The 14,635-nt window shown below is 38.7% G+C and overlaps 1 long non-coding RNA gene across 1 annotated transcript; it reads left to right on the top strand.

The window, feature by feature from the left end:
* Positions 1–3,684: 3,684 nt before the first annotated feature.
* On the top strand, positions 3,685–14,339 carry LOC124085033 (uncharacterized). The gene is made up of 3 exons (XR_006849317.2): positions 3,685–5,434; positions 7,157–7,251; positions 11,113–14,339. It is a non-coding gene; the product is annotated as an uncharacterized LOC124085033 (long non-coding RNA).
* The last annotated feature ends 296 nt before the right edge of the window (positions 14,340–14,635 follow it).

Below are 14,635 nucleotides of genomic sequence, written 5' to 3'. Positions count from 1 at the left end.
TAAATTCAAGGCCCACCTCAACCACAGCATAACCCATATCTCAAAATGAAGAATAAAAAGGTTGGGAGTGTAGTTCAGTGATAAAGTGCCCCTTAGTACCACAAATTTAAAAAAAATTAAATAAAAACTAATTTAAATTCAAAAGCAAATTCATAACTCCACTGACCAGATTCACAAAACAAAAAGACAAAGGTCAATAGATTTACAAATAACAGTCTCACAATTTCACCACTGCTGATATTGAGTCTTAGAAGGGCTCTTTCTCTTTTTAACACAGAATTCCTGTCTTTCCTAAAAAAAAAAAAAAAAAAAAAAAGAAAGAAAGATTAAGACACTCCATAGCAATGCTTCTTGGTCTTGGTGCTATTGGTATTTTGGGTGGGATAATTCCTTGGGGAGAGGGCTTCATAGGATCTTGGGACCCTTTAGGAGCATCCTTGACTCCTACCCACTAGAAGCCACTAGCAAACCTATCCTGCTATTGTCACCACCAGGAAAGTCTTGAGACATTGCCAATATCCACTGGGGGTCAAAATCACCTCCAACTGAGACCCACTACTCTAGTGTCATGTGTAGAAAGGGGTTAGATTCAGTACAACCAGCAGATCTTGGGCAGACCTGCAGGCTGCCTATGAAGGAGAAACCCAAAACAAGAGCAGTCTCTAACCTCTGGGAGAGTGCAGAATCTAAAGAGCTCCTTATCTTCCTGAAAATCTTGGATCTTCAAGATTATTTTCTCACTTGGACTATATTCTGATTTCGCAATGGACACATCTCTCATTACCATCAGTCCTACTGGTTTAGACTCCTCTCAGCAGATCTTTTTAAATTCAACCCTAGAAAATTAAATATACAAACAATGTCATGACCTCTGCTCTAAGCCCCTGGTTGACCCTGTCTTGTGCAAATAGCTGCAGATTCAGGAGCTGTTTCTACCAAGTCAGCCCTCAGGCCTAGTAGAGGGGGGAAGGAGAAAATGGCCAACTCAGAAATCATGGTCTCCTAGCTAGGTTCCCATTCTCCTAGACAATTCCTAAAAAAACACGTCATTCAAAAATATCCGAACATGCAGAGGCGAATCTAATTTTATATTCCTATTACAAATAAAATATGTAATTCATATTTTATAAATTTCTATGGATAAATCACAACTATACACAATGTTTAGATTCATTGTGATATATTCATACCTACACAGAGCATCTTTTAGTCAATTTCATTCCCTAGCACCTCTCCTATCCCTCCCTACCTCCATTCCATGGGCCCCTTTCTGTACTCTACAGATCTCCCTTCTATTTTCATGAGACTTTTTTTGCGTGTGTGTGGTGCTGGGGATCAAACCCATGGCCTTGTGAATGCAAGGCCCTTTTCCCCTTTGCTTCTCTCTAGTTTCCACATATGAAAGAAAACAATAATCCTTGACTTTCTGAGTCAGCCTTACTGCACTTAACATGATGTCCTCCAGTTCCACCCATTTCTCTGCAAATAACATAACTACCATAACACATTTTTTTTGTAAAATAAGCAAGAGTATTGCTGCACCTAAAGTGTTGAATATAAGTATCAGATACTAGATTTCTAATAACAAGAAGTCTACTTTCTTCATAAAATTTTCTCTGTTCTAGGCTTAGCACATTATTATTCAAAGTATACCTATAGGAGAAAAAGGTACCAAATAAGTCCAAATTTTATATTACGACCTAACATTATGTACCAAGAACCCAAGAAATGTTCATACTCTTTGATCCAATACTTCTAAATATAGGTCTTTAAGAAAATGATCTTAAAATGTTTGAAAAACTTCAGGTCCAAAACATTAATAAAGGTCACAAGATGTATAGTAATGGAAGAAAAACTAACTATGACATTACATCCACTCAATGAAACATGACTCAGTCATTAAAACTGAAGGTCACAAGAGTGTAGACAATACATTTTATAATAAAATATGATTTCAATGATATAAACAAGACATTATTTGTGAAAAGAACAGTATTTTAAATAAGGGAATTCTGGAAGTTTTTTTTTTAATTCCTTCTATTTCTGACTTTTAAAATTTTTTCTAGAGTGAATACATATGATATTCAGATGGGAAACTAATTCAATAAATTTTATATTTTCATTTTGATCATTAGATTCTCAGAAATAATCAAAGTAATAAAATCCCAATAAGAGTACAACATGCCAGCAAACCCAAATCACCAAACCTGTTTCTTATGATTGAAATTGTAGATATATACAGGTATTTATGAAGGTTAAATCTTCCCCTTAAAGATGATTGAAGGTAATCAACTGGGCCAGGCACAGTGGTGTATACTTAAAATTCCAGTGACTCAAGAGGCTGAGGAGTGAGGATATAAGTTTCAGGCCAGCCTCAGCCACTTATTGAGGACCTAAGCAACTTAGCAAGACCCTGTGTCAAAATAAGTAACCTGTGTCAAGTAAGCAAGAACCTGTGTCAAAAATGAAAAATAAAAAATACTGGGAATGCAGGTCAGTGTTAAACCACACCTTGGGTTCAATCTCCAGCATTAAAAAAAATAGGAAAAAAAGATAATAAACCTGTTAAACATGGCACTAAACACCTGTAATTCCAGCTACTCAGGAAGCTAAAGCTGGAAGATTGCTTGGGCCCAGGATTTCAATACCAACCTGGGCAACATCACAAGATCAGATTTCAAAAGAAAGAAAGAAAATATGTAATATATAGTACCCCAAATAGTAGCTAATGTTGATTTAACCAAACTACAAGCTAATTTATATATGATAAATCATGGCTGCATTTTCAAAACTCAAATTACGTATTTTCTGCAATATTTCCCTCTTTCTGAATTTTAGAATACAGAGCCTTAGAATTTGCATTCCCCACCACTCCCAGGATGAAACCCAGGGCCCTGTGGTACTAGGTGAGCCCTCTACCACTGAGTTAAACAAACTGAGTTACACCTGCCCAGCAGAAGTCCTTTTTTAACAACTTCTTCTGACAAGTTCCCAGGGGATGCAGATGACACTGCTCCATGGACCACACTATGACAAACACTGGCTTAGTTAAATGATCTTGGTCCAGAGTTTTAATCTCTCCCAGTCTCTGTTACTCACTTGGAAAATGAGCTGACATCCTCACCTGGGGTCTCTTTATCATTCTGTGGACAAAGTTTAAACTTTCAATGTTCTCCCACATGGCTGCTTGGAAACCCAGTGGGAAGAGCAACACTGAAAGTCCAAGAAACAGCTGTTAGAACCAACATTAGGAGAGATGTCAGGATGTTAACAAAAAGCAGAAGAGAGGCTATTGGCCTAAGGAAAACCTCCAGGCAGTTTCCTACCATTTCCAAAAGTACTCCCTTATCAAGGGTTAAACTGAGCAGGCAAAAGCAGTTCAAGGGCTGGGGATGTGGCTCAAGAGGTAGAGGTAGCATGCTCGCCTGGCATGTGTGCGGCCCAGGTTCGATCCTCAGCACCACATACAAACAAAGATGTTGTGTCCACCAAAAACTAAAAAATAAATAAATATTAAAAAATTCTCTCTCTCTTTCTCTCTCTCTCTCTTTAAAAAAAAAAAAGCAGTTCAAGAAACAGATTTGATTCCCGAGGGTCTTATTCACAGTAACATACTTCTGGGTCTGCTCCTCCCTTATGTGCCTGGCCCACACATTCCTTCTAGGATTCACTTCTGAAGACTCAAGGAAGACACACAGGCTCAAAATTCTAAGTTCTTTTTCCAGACACCAATGCAGGACTCTGCCAGGATCCCCAGGCCACCAGAGGGTTCCACAGAGCACAGAGCGCCCCTGAGTTCCCCCTGCAGGCGGTGGACTTGGGCAGGGCCAATATGTCAGCTCCCCCTCTCGGAAAACAGGCATCCCCTATTGAGAGGATTCCAGTGGCTGGTCCCCTAGATCCCTTCCTGTCAGCTCTGTGCTCCTGTTTAGAGTTTGACTGTCCTCAGGCACTTCTCGGTCTCCAGGCATTCGCAGAGGTCGTGCACACTGCCTGCAGAACATGACAAGGCAGCTGACTAAGGCAAGACCTCAAGTGCGACGCGATGGCAGCCACCAGACCAGCCACTATGCACCCGATTGCCGGACGTGAGGGCCACCAGCGCTGGCCTGTCTCCCCACCCCGGAGATGTGACTATCGGAAGCCAATGGCGCAGAGGACCCAGTAAAGCAAGCGCAGTGGCTCTCCTGCACACTAGAGGCCACCACTTGGACCTGAGGCCACCTCCAAGGTGGAGGCTTGGTGCTCGGTCTGGCAGGAGCCCAGCTCAGCGCAAAGGATACCACAGCCCGGGCTGTGGTGACCAGCACCTTCTGCAGGAGAGCACCAGTGCGCTGCCGCACCATTGCCCTGCGAGGACGCCAACCCGCAGCGCCAGCCCCACTTTATTCCTGGGGCCTTGCGCCTCCCGGCGGGGGAGGGGCTACTCGACCCGGGAACTAAGTGGATGCCTGCGCGACACCCGCAGTCCCGCCTCCTGGGCTCGGCCTCTGAATGGGATTGTGGGTATGCGGGAAAAGCCCTGAGTCATTGGGTCAGGGAGGGGGCACTGTCACCGGAGCGCCTTTTTCTCCTGCTCTCTGTTTCTAACCCCAATGACTCTCCTTGCCGCACCCAGGATCCTGGGTTCAAGGACTTGGCAGGGACACTCCATGACCAAAGGCCGGGCCTGGACCCGACACACACTCTTTAACTTCATAGCTTAAATCTATTAATAGTCACCTGTTAGTGTCAGACTGTTCTTTCCACTGCTAAACCAGTAAAATTCAAATGTTTATTCCTAAACGTCGTTTGTGCTGTTCAAGAGTTTTAGTGAGCCTGGACCAAAATATTACAATTTGACTGCACTGCTTTTTTTTTTTTTTTTAAGTGTGTGAAATAAATCACTCCCTGAAAAGCCTAATGAAGTCTAGGATAATTTAAATTTTTTATAGAACTGCAAGTTTTTGTTGTTGTTGTTGTTGTTTTAAAGAGAGAGAGAGAGAATTTTTTAATATTTATTTTTTAGTTTTCGGCGGACACAACATCTTTGTTTGTATGTGGTACTGAGGATCGAACCCCGGGCGCATGCATGCCAGGCAAGCCGGCTATGCTTTAGCCACATCCCCAGCCCAAACTACACGTTCTTTTTGTAAGATGGTTTTGTAACACCTTTTCTAAACTCTGCAGGTGATTGGCATTTCATCTGCTTTCTTTTCCCACTGTCACGAGCAGCTTCTCAGCCTTGTCTGGTTACCAGGAGTTCCCTTCCGGATATCTGCACTGGACCCCGGACCGCGACGTACGCGAACACCAAGCACGAACTCGATTGCCTTTTGTTTAGTGTTTATGGAATTTAGATATTGTTGTAACTTTTTTGGACACCATGTTTTGTAGGGTTTAACTAAAACTTGTGGCCATCTAGGCAACGGCCTAGCTCCTTGTAAATGTCTAGGTAAACTTTTTTACTTATCTAACATTTTTTTAGAATCATTATATGGCAACAAATTTATCTCCAACGTAGTTGTTCGTGGGGTTGTAGTTGTAAATTTATCAGAACCTTTTTTTTTTCTATCATTATATGAAGAATAGTTATATTTTTTATATTTATAATTGAATAAATTATAATCATTTTGTTTGTTGGACACCCAAACTTGAAAAGGCAGTGATGTAACATCTTTTTTTGTTGTTTTTATATATGTAAAGTCATTTTTTTCTGTAGACTCCTCAAAAGTATATATAGTAAGGTTTGGATTATTAAGTACTGTTGTTGTAGCATTATAGCTCTTAACTAAAGGTTTGTCTCCAAGTTTTTTATAATAATACACAAAATGTGGCTTATAAGACCACATATTTATAATCCCAGGTACCAGATGACATCGGAGGGGGTTAGTTTTATATTTATTAGAATATTTTTTATCTGCACTAGATCTAAACATTGGGCTATATACCCCAACTGTATTGATGTCCCAAAAATGGTCACACCCCTTAGGTGTGGAGTATTTGTTATAATGGTGGCAAAATGTATAATTATGATAGAACAAGTATTTAATAGCAGTAAAATTTTGTAGGAATTTGTTACTTTTCCAATATTGTGGTATTATTGTACAAGAATTATTACATTTTTGAAGTGAATGAGTGAAATTAATATAATTGAAGATCTAATCTTTGTAAGAATGTTTGGTCAGGTTAATGTTTTTGATACCAAAATAATATGGAGTTGTAGTAGTAAAAGTAGTGGGAGTTGTAGTTTGATTTTTCATTACTGAATAGAACTGTAGGGCTATCAAAAGTAGTAAAAATAGTAAAAGTAACAAAGTTTTAGGTGTCATTACCAGAAACATAGTGTATAATTAAGTACATAACAGGGTAGCAAATCCCGTACCAACAATTTATGATCCACGTTAATAAAACAAGTAGAACCATTTAAAAGAGTTGTCTGTCATTTGTTACAATAAAAATATCTACCCAAAAGCAAGTAAGAATATACAATTAGGATAATAAAGCATATGTTAAACCAAACACACAAACGTTTACCTAGTGACAACATCTTGGCTTTTTACTAATTTGAGGTCCCCTTTTTTAGTTGATACCCATAGGGTATTTCCTTGTCTGTGTGATACAATTTCATTTTTAATCACAGAGTTATTTTTTTTGTTACGTATCTACACCTTATATGGTCTTATATTATCTGGGTTTGGGTCTCTGTCTGTCTGTACATTGATGTCCTTTTGGAATGTTTTTTCAAAGGGTGATCTCCTGTGTAGTTTTTGTCTAGAATTAAGTTTAAAAACTGTAATCAGTATTGTCTTGTCAAATGGTACATCTTGTCTTATCTGTCACAATTTAGTCTTTAATAATTTATTGAACCTTTTAATATTTTTTGTTGTTTGTGGATTATAGGCCAAATGAAAATTTCAATTAATTCCTAAAACGTCAGTTAATTTTTGAACATTTTTACCAGTAAAATGAGAACCCTGATCAGAAGTCACATTTTAAGGACATCCATATGTTGCACACCAGCTCCAAATAGTTTTTATAGTAGAGCTTTGATCTGTATGTCTACTTGTACATGTATGTCCCAATCCGGTACTACAATCTACCATAGTACACACATATTTTTTATTTTGCAAAGGACCAATATAATTAATTTGTACCTTTTCATTAAATCCTCTAGGGGATGGTCTATTGTGGGGTGGATCTCTCCGGAAACGTTGCACCGAGGATGTACATAGTTCACATCCAGATATCGCACGTTTACATGTTCCCCAGGTAACTTTTATATTTTTGTCCTGAAACCATTGGAACATTTCATGTGTTTTAATATGTCCTAATTTCTTATGTAATTGTCGGATCTCATCCTCCGAAATATCAGTATTTAATTTAGGAAGTTTTATATGTCAATTTGGGTCACGTTTTAACCGAATCTTTGTATCTGTTTTATCTAATATTTTTCAAGGGGCCTTATTTACCAATTTTAGCCCTTTGGAATCAAATTTACTCAATTTGTCTGTCACATCATTAAATTTAGATATTTTATCTGTACGTCCTGTGTGAGCATCAACGTGCGCTATTTTTACATGTATAGGTGCCTCCGCAAGAAATTTTCAAATATGTATTTCCCATACATCTTTTTTATTAATTTTATAATTAGATTTTTTTTACTTTGTAGACCATATGGCAATACCATTACAAACTGCCCATGAGTCCGAAAAAACGTGTATATATTTTTTTTTTCATGGATAGATTGTTTAACGGCCAATTTTACTGTACAGAGTTTTGTTAACTGTGTTGAGGCATCCGAGCCTTTCTTTACTAAGATCTTATTATTATTTGGTCGATATGTCACAGCTTTTTATTTAGTGATATTTTTTACTACTTTACTTGATCTATCTGTGAACCATGCATTTTTATGAGAAGCAATTGCCCCCCATCTTTTAATAGGTTGTGTCTTTGGTTGTTTAACCTTTACCGGTACTTCTACCATAGGCTGAGTGAAAACTAATTCTGATAACCTTAATGTCTTATTATTTTCTGACACTGTTGTATCATTAATTATAGTTAACAAATACCATTTTCATTTTAACATTTTTTGTTCCATGGGTAAACCTCTAAAATTTTCCTCCTTAGTTTGTACCCAATCCAAAATTGGTATCTGAGTTTTTAAGGTAACTACTCTATTAGTTAAAACAAAACCTAGACTTTGTACCGCCGTATAAGCTGTCCACACTGTTTTTTTAAAGAAAGAGTATTTGTTTTTGGAAAAAGGAAATCTTTTGGAGTAAAACCCAATTGGTTTAGTCTGACTATTACTTTTAGTATATATGCCCCAATTTTTAAAGTCATTGGCATATATTATATCAATTACAATTTTTTTACCAGGTTGAGGTACATACAATTGGGTATATGTCTGAACATATTTCTTAGCTAATTTTAATGATTTTTTTTGTTTTGGTCCCCATACAAAGTTTGCAGCTTTCCTGTATACCCTGTGTATTGGAGCCAGAATCATTTGTAAATATGGAATATGTAATTTCCAATATCTCAAGATGCCCATCATCTGCTGAGCCTCTGTCTTGGTTTTTGGTGATTGTAAAGCCAAAATCTTATTTATCACTGTATCCGGAACTTTAGGTCCTTTTGTAGTTTATATCACCCCCAGATATTTAACTGACGTGGCTGGACCCTGAATTTTATCAGGATTGATGGACCATCCTTTTGACTTTAATAATGTAACTATTTTGTCTTTTACCTTATTTAACTCGGTTATATCTTTCCTAGCAATCAATATATCATCTACATATGACCATAACTTAGTAGTTTCTTGATCTTGAAAATCCTTTAACGTTTCTTGTAAAGTTACATGTGTTATAATTGGGCTATTTTTATATCTTTGTGGTAACCTCTTAAACCTATATTGTATTGATTTCTAAGTGAATGTAGTTAATTTTCTACTCTTAATATCTAATGGGATAGCGAAAAACATATCACTCAAATCTATAGCACAAAAACAAGTAGGTGAAAAATTTTTAATTTGAGCATAAATGGACTCTACATCTGGGAGAGTACCTGGCATAGAGGGGGTTATTTTATTTATATTTCTATAGTCTACCATCAATTTCCATTTGCCATTAGGTTTTATAACAGGCCATACTGGACTGTTATATTTAAATGATGATGTCTTTTTTATTATATCTTTTTTTAACATTTTTTTTATTGTGGTGTTAATCTCTTTATGTCTTCCTTTAATAGGATACTGTTTAGTAAATATTGGTGGAGTATGGGGCAATTTTACTGGATCAATCTTTACTTGACTTAAAATTTTTGTTTCAAAACACTTCAATCTCTTTAAAGGTAACTATTTACCATATAATAACCTGAGTTTTTGAATTTCTAATACTCCATGTGGAACTTTGTCTACCAATACTTGTATTGTATAATTCAAATCATATATTTTAAATGTTACCCATTTTTTTTTTCATTTTTGTACTATGTCTAGATACTCCTTGTACTATAACTTTTTTCTTAGCTGGTTTATTATTTACAAAATCATCTCTGACTATTGTTACCTTGTTTTTTGTATCTATCAGGAAGGAGTCTGTATATTTTTGATTATCAACTATAAATTTTAATTGTATGAACGGCCGGGTGTTTGGCCGTTTTGTCATCTGGGTGTTCCAAACCTCTGCATTGTTAAACCAAACCTTTTTTTTTGGCCCTGTACCTGACTTTCTCGCGGTACCGGCCTTTGTGGGTTTATTTTCCTTCCTATCTGTTTGTTGTTTACAGCAACATTTTTTTGTGTCCAGGCTTGTCCTGGTCGCACCTTTCTCCAGTCTTTGTTATTTTCCAACATATTTTTGTTTCTTGGGAGGCTCCGCTGGCCAGGCGGGCCTCCCAAATGGAAGTTTTTTGTCTGGTAACATTTAATATTTTTGTTACCATTTGTTGGAAAACAGACTGGGTTTCGGGTTTTGGCTTGAAATGTCATTGCAGCTTGAAATGACATTTTGTGTTTTTGTTGTAATTTTCGATGTTGCTTTAAGAACTTAACTACATCTCATAGGGTGTTGGCTCCAGCTAGCATGGTTGCCAACATCATTTTATGTTGTTTTGGTGTCCCTTTTATAATTATTTTCCTAAGCGCGGCTGTTAAGTGAGCACTTAAAGGGGATCCTTGAAACTGATTATAAATTTTGCTAAAAATAGCTAACTTCTTTACTATCTTAATCCCTTCACTGGGATTCTTTCACTGTACCTGGCCTTTAAAGACACCCCAATCTATATGTGGGATGGCCTCTGCCCAGGCTATTGCAATCCAATCCCAAAGTGTGTGTACCCTGTCAGGTTCCTTTTGTATAATTTTTGCCAAAGTGTCCGCAACACTTGGATTGTCTATCTGGATATTAACCACCTGCATCTCCTTGTCTGCGAGTCTTATAGACTCGCCTCCCTTACTATGAATTGTGAACAAAAAGTCTCCATCGGTCTGACCTTTCTGTGAAAAATCTTGCCTTAACTGAACCATTTTAGGTCTAGTTAAGTCCCTAGTTTTAATAACTTGTTCCAATCCATCTGGGCGTTTCCGTCCGGGTGTGGATGTTTTAATTACTGAAACTGGCATGTTGGCCTTATCAGGAGCTTCCAGTTCGTTCAATATATCTTTTAAAAATGGGTTATTACTTCCATTTTTAAGGGCTTTTTTTACTAACCTTTTGTCTTTTAGCCTGTCATCATCTATATCATCTATAATTTTACATAATATTTTCGGGATTTCTTTCTTGTCAGCCCGTTCCATTATGGGCTCGACGGTTTGAGGATTACTTAATGTTACCTCAACTGTGGTTCCTTTCTGGAACTTAGGCATCTTTGCCTGAACAATTCTTTTAATACCTCACCATGGCGATTGAGATTTTAATTCCTTTTGTTCGAGCTTTAGTTCTCCTATTTTATATTTCTGCCTAAATCTTTTTATTACTTCCTTGAAGCCCATGTTGTTATTTTTAAGAGGATCCTCAGTTTAGCTATATGAATTTTCCAAGCAATAAACCCGTTTGTTTCTATCTTATAAGGTATCTGACTTATTCCCTGATGTCAGCTATATAGTGCCCAATTTTCTATCCTTTCCTTAAGCCACCCCATGCACAGGGACCATCGTCCTCCTAAGGATTTTGGTGGGGGCACTCCCCTTTCATTCCACCTTCAGCTTAGACGCCGGACGATCACGGTCATTCTAGGTTTTCAGTAGAAGAAATTGTGCATTGCCATGTGGGTTATATTTACCTGCTCCGGAGCTCTTCTTCCGTATCCTGCCGACTACGCCAACTGTCACGAGCAACTTCTCAGCCTTGTCTGGTTACCAGGAGTTCCCTTCCGGATATCTGCACTGGACCCCAGACCGCGACGTACGCGAACACCAAGCACGAACTCGATTGCCTTTTGAAATGCTGGTTTATTCACACACCACACAAAGCAATACACGAGGTGGCTGACTCACACTGCACGATCTTACTCTCAGGCGATGAGAGTTGATTGTGAGCAAATACATGGAGTTTCCCTCGCGCTTATATACTCTATATGTTTACAACAAACTTGTTTATGTCTAACTTATCTAACATAAGCACACTACCTAGTTACATCATCAACTTATCTAACATGGACATACTATCTAGTCATCCTATAACCAAAACATGTTTACAACTAAAAAGTCACTTAGTCACTGCAAAGTCCAAAACAAGTCCAAAACAAATCCTTTTGCTGATTCATGTTGTTTATTCATCCTTGATGTTTACTCCTGTCACCCCCTCAATTTTCATTGTTTCTTTAGCAAGGAGTTACTTTCAGAATGTTGCTCCATGTTGTCAGTTCTTAAATACTGTCTTTGTTTTATTGTTTCATAATAGTTATACATACATTCAACTTCATTTTGACATAACTATAAATGTATGAAATAATTTACTCCAATCAAGTCCTCAGTATTTACCTGTACCCTTCCCCTCTTCCCTCCCACTGTTCCCTTTCCACTCCTCTACTGATCCTCCTGATTATTTACTTTTTTTTTCTTTTCTTCTTCTTTTTTTCTTTTTTTTTTTTTTAAGTTAAGGTTTTGCAGTTATATAGAAAGGTGAGATTCATTGTAGTATGTTCATGTATGTACTTTGGAAACTTAAGTCAGATTCATTTCACTCTTTTCCCCTATCCCATTCTCTCAATCCCCTTCTTCTGCTCCCTGCTCTTGCTTTAATTTTGATGGAATTCCCCCACCCTTTTTTTTCCCTGTGTCTCCATCTGTCTGTCTATCTTTCTGTCTCTCTCTCTCTGTATTTGTATCTGTCTCTATCTGTCTGTCTCTCTCGCCCCTCTCTTTCATTTTAGACTACCTTTGACTTTCTGAGTCATTTAGCATTATAGTGTCCAGTACCGACTCAGAGACTTTGTGTAATTTGGAGAGAGTGCCATAGTGCAGGAGACAGGCCCTCAGACCAACAGCTACTTCCTATTTTCCCAGAAGGAACATCAGGCACTAGGTCATGGTCTGCCCTTTGGCCTTCACCTTTGGTTTCTTTATGCCTTTCCCATGACATTCTTTACCTGTTGTCCCAGAATCCAGAGTCCTGCTCACAGAAGGACCCAGTGTCACAGGAGAGTAGGGAGCTCAAGCTCCAACCTCAGGTCTGGTGTCCTCATAGAGGATAATCTAAAGTCAGACAGGAAAAGCCAAGCAAGAGAATTTTCTTGTAGGAGTGAGAGCACAGTAGGGCTCTGCAGAGAGCTGAGAGAGAGAGTGGGTGGACTCCAGCAGAGAAGGGCAAAGGAACCAGTGCTGCTCCCAACTTGAATGCTCTTTGCTGTTTACCAGGAGAAGTGGGTTCCTCCTCCTACAGTCTTTACCAATCAGATGCTGGTCTGCCCCTTCCCACCTGCTGGAGGAGTTTTTGACCCTAGTGGGTCCTCTCTGGAACTGTCATGGTGACCATCCTATTCAGGGGGGCTGCATCCACAAGTCAATCCTATCTTAATGCAGGTGCTGGGGTCAGTGAGAGCAGACTTCATCTTAGTGCATCTGTGCTATTAATGAAATTTCCCTTAGAAATACATTGAGAAACCTATGGTCACAAATACTAACTTTACAATGACCTCAGTAGATGATGCCAGGAATTAGCCTGGGTGATCTCTTTCTTGACAGTATTTCTTAATAGACTCAATTCATTTCCATCTGCTTATTCTCAGGGTTAGTGCACCTGTTGTTCTGCAAATTACCTGATTGTTGTGAAAAAAAAAATCAAAAAAATCCCAGGATCCTGCTGTGTTATTGGCTCAAATTTCACTGCTCTTTACTAACTACTACCTGACACTTGGACCTCCTGGTTTCTCTACTAGGTTCAACTTCATATGGCTTAGTTAATCATCACGAGGGTATCTGACCCTGAACTAGTCCATTGAGGTTGCTGATTGTTCTAAGGAGACATGCTTATGTCTGTCAGCATTTAACCTAAAGACACTGTCCTCTAGGGGACTCAGGATCCTGCATGGTTTTGCTTCAGCCCTTATCCCACTGGGTACAGACAAATAAGTGTTCCCTTACTGTCCTCACCTGGTATAAAGGGCAGACTGCTAGGAAAAGAAAAATTAAAAATGCAAATATGAATTCATTTCCCCTCTCTCCAAATAAGAAATCAAAACCTTTACTATGAAGGTGACCAGCTTTCCTGATCAGTGGAAATAGGATTATGCCACCAGCTCCAGATATAGCTCCATGTTGGGGTGCATGCATAAGACCCTGGGCCCAGTGCCCATCACTAAGCTCTATATAAATGTTTGCGTTTTCTTGTTGCTTTTCCTTGACTGACTGGGATGAAACAGAGGTTCTCAAGCATACTACGAAAGTGCTCTCCCCCTGAACTATAACCCCATCCCTTTTGAAATATCAAACTAATTTGCCCTGCTGGCCTCAACTTGGCGACTTTCCTGCCTCAGACTCCCAAGTCACTGGGATTACAGGCATTGCCACTTCTCAATGCCCAATCACTGCAGCATACAGAGTTGACTGAGGCACCAAAAGGTAATGTGAGTTAGTTCCAATCATCAAGTTAGTGGTTTGATCCAACTGCACCTGGCCATTTAGACACTTGAAAGAAATCTCATGATCAGAGAAGTACTCCATGAGCAGGGTGTGGTGGCACACATCTGTCATCCCAGAGATCCAGAGGCCCAGGAAGGAGGATTGCAAGTTTGATCTGAGCCTGGGCAACTTAGTGAGAACCTGTCTCCAAATAAAAATTAAAAAAGGACTGGTGATGCAGCTCAGTGGTAGAGCTCAGTTTAATCCTCAGTACAAAAAAAAAAAAAAAAAAAAAAAACAACAACAGGAATTACAAAGGTAAGTAAGAAAGATGCTGTTCCTCCAATTAAGATGCCTGCCATCCAGGTGAGAAAAGAGCCCTCCAAGCAAATTTCAGGGGCTGGGAGTGTTGCTTAGTGGCAGAGTGCTTTCCAGTGTGCATAAAGCCTAGCATCAAAAAAAAAAAAAAAGTTTCACTGAGCTTTTGGCTGTGAAATTAAATCTATGAGAGCCGTGGTCCTCTGGAGAACATGACTTATTGCGAGGACAGTATCCAGAACTCTACTTTCAAGGACTTCTGGCACATTCTTCAAC

The sequence above is a fragment of the Marmota monax genome, unplaced genomic scaffold (genome assembly GCF_021218885.2).
Source record: "Marmota monax isolate L192 unplaced genomic scaffold, Marmota_monax_Labrador192_F-V1.1 WCK01_AAM20220418_F8-fsc00090, whole genome shotgun sequence".
NCBI lineage: Eukaryota > Metazoa > Chordata > Mammalia > Rodentia > Sciuridae > Marmota > Marmota monax.
Note: the sequence above shows the minus strand (reverse complement) of the source record. Positions and strands in the feature narration are given on the sequence as shown.